This window comes from Periplaneta americana, chromosome 11, assembly GCF_040183065.1.
Source record: "Periplaneta americana isolate PAMFEO1 chromosome 11, P.americana_PAMFEO1_priV1, whole genome shotgun sequence".
NCBI lineage: Eukaryota > Metazoa > Arthropoda > Insecta > Blattodea > Blattidae > Periplaneta > Periplaneta americana.
The window spans coordinates 38,154,343-38,162,859 of record NC_091127.1 but is presented as its reverse complement, the minus strand read 5'-3'; the positions used below and the strand labels follow the sequence as shown (position 1 = coordinate 38,162,859).

Sequence of the window (8,517 nt, the reverse complement as noted above, 5' to 3'; positions counted from 1 at the left end):
TACTTCTTGTTTTAATAATGCTACCGGTATTCTTGTGTAATATATTGCAATATTGTTACTGGAAGTCATGTCGTAAAAACAGTACAATGCCCAGTATAAGATCTTTCTACCCTGCACAACACAGAGAGTTTCCGCCAAAGAATATTAAGATGTATTTATGTCTACGTCAAATTGCTTTTACGTCTATGTGACCATAACGTATGAAAATGCTCTTCTTTATAGCTAGCCATAACATTTTAAGCATTCATTGCGTCACATCCTTGCAGCATTACTACAGAAAGCTCGTATTATGATAATGTTCAAAGGTCTTAAAAATAAATTTTATCTTCCTGTCGTCTTCCTACTCTTAAGACCTATCTAAAGTGTTTTGTAAACTGTATTTTATTCAGTTATATGTTTTAATTTTTTTTTATAAATTTTACTTTTTAAAATATCTTAACTCCATCCTGTTGTAAACTATATTTCATTCAATTTTGTAGTATTGATTTAAGAATTTTTTTAAGTTTTATCTTTCGAAATATCTCAAACTTCATCCTACATAAAACTAACATCCATACTTCGATATTGAAATATCTACATTATTTTCTTTAAACTAAAAAAATTCTAACATCCATTGATATATGTATCTTTTCATTGTGTTATGTTCTGAATTTTCTCATTTAGCTAGTGTGAACTTATCGGTCACTCTTCATTACTAATATTTTAAAAATATAATTATTTATATTACATACTTAGATTCTATTCACTGACATATTTCCCAATATAATTAATATATTCCTCTTGTTTGTATTTCTGCAAGAATTTGGAAGTAAGTTTTTATTTTTAAACATGCATTGTAACCATTGTTAGAATCGGTAGAATACGTTTTTTTTAGTCTGCAATATTTATTACTAAAATAACAATATTAAGTTTCTTGTCAGAATAATAGATGTTTGGCTTCTTTAGAGATGAAATTGATGGAAATGAAAATTCATAAATGTACACCTTATTGAAATTTTGCAATATAAATCAAGAACATCTTAATTAACGTAATAATTAGAAGTATAAGTGAAGAGTCACTCTTACCATCACTAAAAACCTAGCAAAATCTGCATTGCCAAAGTTTTCTTTTATCAAATGTAATGTCATATTGTACGTAAAATTCAAACAATGAACTAAGATGAATTTCTTAACTATAATTTGTCTCTGAATAATACCTTACTTACTCGAATACAATACGCCATCGAATAAAATACGCACCCTAGTTTTTTTTATCCTAAAACACAGAAAAAAATTACTGGCGAATATAATACGGACTGCGCTAAAACCACTCAACATTAAAAATATCTCATCAAAACAGGTTATAAAGGCACCTTTAACGTCATGTCACTCTTCCATCAGTAATTTTATTGTTGCTAAATTCTTTTGGTTTATATAAGAACATGCGGTTGTTAAAAGTTGTCTACATAAAATGTCAGAATAAAAGAAAATGTTACTAAGTCATTACCGTAATTAGAAATAACTTCCTTATTAATAATGATTGTTGACAAAAATTGGCATAAAATTATGAATGTAAAAGACAAGAAAACAAAAACCTGCAATGGCCGTTTCCGTAATCGATTTTCCACTGTATGTCACGGCATAAATTGAGACTTAATTTGAATTTGTTCGAGTCACAGCATGCGAATATAATAACCTTAGAATATAATACACATCTCAATTTTCAAGACGACATTTTGTAAAAAAAAAGTGCATACTATAATCGAGTAAATACGGTAATAGTAATAGCAATAATAAAGTAATGGTATAAGTACACACATAAAAAAAGTTTCGTAGCACCTACGAACTAAAACTTACAATGCACTTGTCATAAAATTGGAAATAGTATGTGAAAATGGAACACATCTGCGATATATATTGTCCAATAATTGAAAACAGATCATAACTTTATTCTCTCACTGTAAACTTGAACAATTCAGTTGAATCAGTTTAGTACTCAGTAGTTCTTCCCCTTGCATTAAGACATGCTTGGATCCTTCTTGGCATACCATCCATCAGTTCATTAAGCATTGTTCGCGCAAATTGTCCTATTCTTCAATGATAATTCTGCATAGATCTCGCCGATTGCGTGGTCTGTCAGGACGTCAAAAACAGCTTGTTTTAAAAGAGACCAGACATGCTCAATAGGGTTCATGTCTGGGGAATAAGCTGGTCATTCCAGTCGGACGATATCTACATCATAAAGTTCGTCATAGATAATTCCTGCACGATGGACGCGAGAGTTGTCCATGAAGAAGAAGCTTTCTCCGAAATGTTGACACTATAGGACGGAAAATGTCGTTCCTTTATTGTAGAAAATTGAGATTGGCCTCAATGACCAGGAGAGGCGTGCAGTGACCCCATGTAATGCCACCCCAAAATATCACCAAGCCTCCACCTAGTACTCTTTGTGCAGCATATCTCAGACGTGTAGCTTTTTTCCTGATTATCTCCTAACACGTTGCTGTCGATAGTCAGGCAGACGACATATGCGAATTTCCTCAGTGAACAGCACTTTGCGCCAGTTGTCAACAGTCCATTCTGTATGATTCATTTTCCTATCTTTAACGTCCTTCATGATGTCTAGGTGTACGAACCGGAGCTCACCATGGTCGTCTCGAATGAAGATCAGCATCGTGTGATCTGTTTCTTATAGTTTCATTAGATACACGACGCTCTGTGACCCGCAAGAAATCATTATACAAAACTGCAGCGTTGGCCGTGCGATTTCTCAGAGTCAAAATTCTCAGATAGCGATCATCGGCTGCAGTTTTAGCCCGTGGACGAACTGAGCTAGGCAAGTCCTCAACAGTACGTGTATTTCTGTAACGATTCCAAATTCGTACCACAACGCTTTGATTCACGTGTACACGTCTAGCAACTTCCCTCGATGACAGTTCTTCCTAACATAGTGTGACCACAGTTTAGTATATACAGTTGCGAAGCTCAATACTTAATAAATATGCCTACATAGATAGTTGCTGACCACCAGGATCGCTACTATCGCCTCAGCACAGACCCTTTCCCGAGCAGACGATAATGTATGTTCGGGTTTTCTATTTCAGTGTATGGAGCTCAGTGAAATATTATATTATAACTTTACTGCGTATCATTGCCAAGTCTTATTGCATAATTTGTTGCAGAAATAATTACAAAACTGTGTTATTTTAATGCGAATAGAATTTTACATGTTAACATAATCTGTTCGCATCTAAGTTTTAAGTTTAGAATGGAAGCTATTTTGAGGTTTAATAAAAAAGAATTTATATTGTGATTTTACTGTAGCACATCCACCTTTCTTAATTGTTGATAGAAAATTTATCATACCACTCCTATGAAATTAGTGTACGTACGATTGTGTTACTTCGTCTCTAGGGTAGTAGATAAATACAACAATTCAGTACTCAATTGTAATATTAAAATACAGACAAATTGAATGTCCGGGGTATCATACATGACATTATGCTTAATTATTGTAATGTATAATTGCAAATTTAGGAATATAAGTTAAATATAGTAAACATAACCCATAATTACCATATTAATGGCAGGGCATTGGAGACCACTAAAATTAGACAGAAAGGGGTAACTGGGACAGTAAACATAACCTATAATTTCAACATATCTAAATATCCGTGCGGTGCAACTGAAAATTATTGAATAGTGCATAAATGAATGTACAAGAATTTCGCAATATTACACATACGAACAACGTAATTTTCACACCAAAAATAATATTACACCTTAACTCGCAAGTGAATTATGTCTGAAATGTCCCATAATCATTGTTTTAAATTTTATTAATGCAATTACACTACATTTTAGACAAATATATGTTACTCTTTATGCATTCCAAATAATTTATATGGTTGAAACGCCGCCCTTCGTGATCGGGTTCAGCGAGTTACATGGTCTGTCTTACGGCCTGTATTAGATCACGATGGCAGTGACACAGTCTATTGTTCCTAGTATTCACAGCGCTCGAAGCGGCTAGCAACTATCGCGAGAATTGCAAAAAATCATCCCAAGCTTCGTGACTGTACATATTAGACCAGACGTCTCCAAAACCGTACTCGCGAGTAAGCCCCTGAAAGGAACCGAAGCCAGTACGTAATGAGCGCGCTCCACCTCACCCATCCCCACCTGTACTGTACTCAATGTTTATGCGCAAACGAAGAGCAGTGGCGGACTGCCATTATCACTGTATTGGTCGGCGTGTTCCACCGTTTCACAATGTCTTCTAATCATGGACGTAGTACATTCAAGGTTGAAGAAGAAGAGAAGTTGTTTGTATTAGTGGGAAGAATGTGAAATGCTTAATTTGTTCGAAAAATCTTAAGGGTGTGTTAAAATTCAACATGCGACGTCAATACTCGACTCTTCACAAAGAACATCGTATAATTACAGGCATGTTGGACATGTGAAAATAATTTATTCTGGGTCTATCTCTATAAGTGTTGGTTATACATAATAATCAGTATATTAAACTACGTTTACACTCAGTTCCGCATGACATACTTATAGTTATTTGTTTAATTTTAGGTGAAATTCTTAGGCCTACAAATATTTTGATAAATATAAAACAAGAAAATACAAACACAAATCACACACGTGTCCTCAGTCTTAAACAAAAAAAAGCTTCTTGCTAGCTATGTTCTAGGTTGGAATATTGGAAAATCAAGGAAGCCCTTTACAGAAGCATCATTTATAAAATCGTGCATACAGAACGCTACCGGTACTAAAATACTGTGTCCAGAACAAAGTCGAAAGTTTAAGAAAATTAAATTGTTTCTAATTACAGTTCAGAGAAGGAATTTCAAGATTGTAAATGTAATTGAATCTGAAGTCGAAACCACAATTAACCAGTTTGTAGCTTACTCATTTGCATTGGACGAAAGCACAGATAGAAATGAAAAAGTTCACCTAGCCATTTTCATCCGAGGAGTTAATGAACATTTACTGTGTCTGAATCAGGGGCGTATTTTGCGGGCTACCGGGACTACCAGCGTTAGCCCAAGGAAATTACAAAAGAAAAGGTTTATAATATAACATAATGTAATAATTTTGTATTATTAGTTTTACCATAGTAATTAAAATTAAAGTAATTGTTAGATATATTTTGTGTAATAATAGGGTCAGCGGTAGCCCAAACCCTTTAACCAGTATACGCCCACTCTGAATGTCTTCTAGATGTAATTACAAAATACAATTGGAGAAGATCTTTTCCAGGCACTGAAAGGCACCATAGAACAGAAGAGGTTGAATTTGCAATGGCTTGTGCCAATAGCAAGGATGGGGCTCAGCTTCATAGTATGTCAAAATAATATACAAACGTATGATATTTCTTATTCTTTTGATGTTATTATTTGTAAACATAAGCAGATCGTTGCCGCGATTCCCCCACTGACCACTTCCATCTGTTGTGGTACGAGTCTCTTCCCCTTCTCTAGTCTTACAGCACACTGTGTTCGGCAGGCAGCATCGAGAGCACGAATGACGATACGCCTTTTGGAGACCTCTGTATTAGACTGTGGTGTGACTATGCGGACACGGTCAAATGTCGGGATTTGTCTTTTTGCCATAGCAGTAACTGAGTAACGTCCACAGAGTGATCAGAACAAGTCTGTAATGCTTCCTTTCCAATATTACGACTTCAACTGATAATCTCTTTATGCTTTGATGTTATTTTGTTTTCGAAAAGTAGGATGCAGTGCAGGTTTGTTTATGCTTAGAGACAGTTCAAGGGACTGATGTATAAACAGTCAATATAGGAGAATACTAACGACACTTAGAGAAGTGATGCAATACTTTTTTGATGTGTGTATTACGAACTGACATTTAGGCGCATTATTTTAAATAACTTCAGCATAATTTATCTGCCCTGCGAGTATACAAAGACTGTAGATTTCTGCAAAGTCAATGTTTGAGAACGTCTTTCTGAATTCCAAGTACTCTCTCTAGGAAAAACAAAATCGCAGAAGAGAGAAAGAGAGAGGAAAGTGAACGTCAGGCTATTCTCCAAGCGCAACAACAGTTTCTACGTAACGAGATTAGTATTCTCGTCAGTTTCTTCCCACTCTTGCTGGTAGCCAATAGCAAGGACAGCAGTTCCACTTCTAGCAGCAATTGACAACATAGGCCTGGCTGTGAGCGCTGAAATGAAGCTGAAAAGGGTCGTGACACATGGCCGATTGAAACGTAAACTGGTTGCTCCCAGAAACTACGCGGTAAACGTGCCTACCCTTCCTCCAGTACTCAGTGTTAGAGCGTGGATTCATTGTTCCATGATCTCGGGTTTAAATCCTAGCGTTAATTGGAATGGTACTTATGTTGGACCAGATTGGATGAAGTTGCTCCGTCCCTCTCAACTGCACAAACATCAATATTAATATACAGAGAATGTTTGTGCGTTTGTATGAAGTAATTTCGGAAGCTAATTAACCGATTTGGATAATTCCTTCACTATTTGAAATTATAGTTTCTCTAGATGGATGTAATACTATATGAGGACTGAGGTACGATTGAAATAGATCTTTATGCATAGAGAACTTGATATTCTGTCGAAATTATTACTATGAAATACGAGAAAAATTCGTACCGGCACCGGGAATCGAACCCAGGACCTCTCAGCTCTGCGCGCTGAGCGCTCTTACCAACTGAGCCATGCCGGGACACGATTCACGGCGCCGGCCGAACCTCTGTCGAAATATTGTATAACTTGATTATTTAAACTTCATTTGGTCCACATAAAATACTCTAATTTTATACACTTCAGTTTCTTTTTGTCTACAGAACATAATAGTATTTTTAAGAATTTTGTCGTAAAGATCAGTATTTCATTCATTCATTCATTCATTCATTTATTATATTCCATAGATCTTACATGAGCAATGAAGCTTTAAGATGTGGAACAAGTCAAAATTTTACAATATTACAATTACAATTTTTACAAATTTTTACAGTATTTTACAATTTTTACAGTTTTACAATTTAGTAATTTTCTACAATGATGAGATGAGGTCCGAGGATTCGCCAAAAGATTATCCGGCATTTGCCTTTTGGTTGGAGAAAATCTAGGAAAAACCCAACCAGGTAATCAAATCAAAGGGGTTGATGCCGAGGACTCGCCATAGACCATCCGGCTTCAGTTCCACGGCTAGGGAAAACCTCGGAATAAACCATTAAATGAGACCAAAGGGGGATCCAACCCAAGCCCGAACGCAGCTCCGGATCAGCAGCCCAGCGAGTGTGCCGACTGAGCTACGTCGATGGCTCTACTAAAAATATACAATACATAGCCAATCAGATTGTTAAATTTACAAACGCAAACGATCATTCATCAGTGTTGACCTATATGTATAATACAAAACAAGTAAGTTAATTAAATTTAAGGCATAAACAATTCAATCAGTTGTGATATATATAAATTGGTAATACATATCATACTTCAAATTACAAACACAAACAATTTATCAATAGAGCTATACAGATTACTATTCAATTTAAAGCATATACAATTCATCGGCCAAAACTATACAAACATAGGCCTTACAAGCATACTTTCATTAAGCTATACAAATTTGTGAAATTAATATCAAGTAGATTAATTCAATTTATAATCATAAACAATTCATCAGTTGAGCTATACAGACTACTATACAGTTTACAGTATATACAATTCATCAATTGAGCTATACAGACTACCATTCCATTTACAGACTACCATTCCATTTACAGTATTTTTACTGGACCAACAATACAGCACATACTGTATAGAGTGAAAATAAATATTTCACCATTGAGCTCACTGAAGTTGAGCTGTTTCTGCGCTCATAATTTACCCATATTCGTTTCCTGTGTTTTTATAAAATAATACTTATATGCCACATTAATTTTCATTTTATTCTTTACATAAACAATGATGCACAACCGAGCGAGTTGGCTCAAACGGTAGAATTTGATACTCGCATTCGGGAGGTCACGGGTTCAAACTCTGTTGCCGACCAGTCTGACTGGAGTTTTTCATGGTTTCCCTTAGTCATAAAGGCAAATGTCAGATTGGAAATTTACGTAATTTTCATTCAAATATTTTCCTTTAAACTTAGGGATTATAAGAGAGAAGAGTCACTGGTAAATATGAGTCTGGAATGAATCTTCACACTACAATAATACAATATTAGAACCAGCTTTCCATCCGCTTAAGGTTTTCTAATTTGCTTTCAGCTGTAGTTTAATAAAGATGAGAGGTAGACGCCAGATAAATTTAATATTCACTTCCGATTACATCCTTTGTGCATGACAGAGTGCTTAAACTAGTTTCAATTAATTGTTATGAAGTGGTATCAAGTGTACATTTTCTCATGAACAAATTATAACATCTGACTGTCACAGGATTCTCTATACAGAAAGGTTAACTTTTGCAAAATAAGTGTTCTTAAAATTCTCCCGATAACTAAAGTTTATACAGGAACATCATTTTATTTTTACTAACATTTTTAA

The 8,517-nt window shown here is 35.0% G+C and overlaps 1 non-coding gene across 1 annotated transcript; it reads right to left on the bottom strand.

The window, feature by feature from the left end:
* Window positions 1-6,613: 6,613 nt before the first annotated feature.
* On the bottom strand, window positions 6,614-6,689 carry TRNAC-GCA (transfer RNA cysteine (anticodon GCA)). Its single transcript has one exon. It is a non-coding gene; the product is annotated as a tRNA-Cys (tRNA).
* Window positions 6,690-8,517: the final 1,828 nt, after the last annotated feature.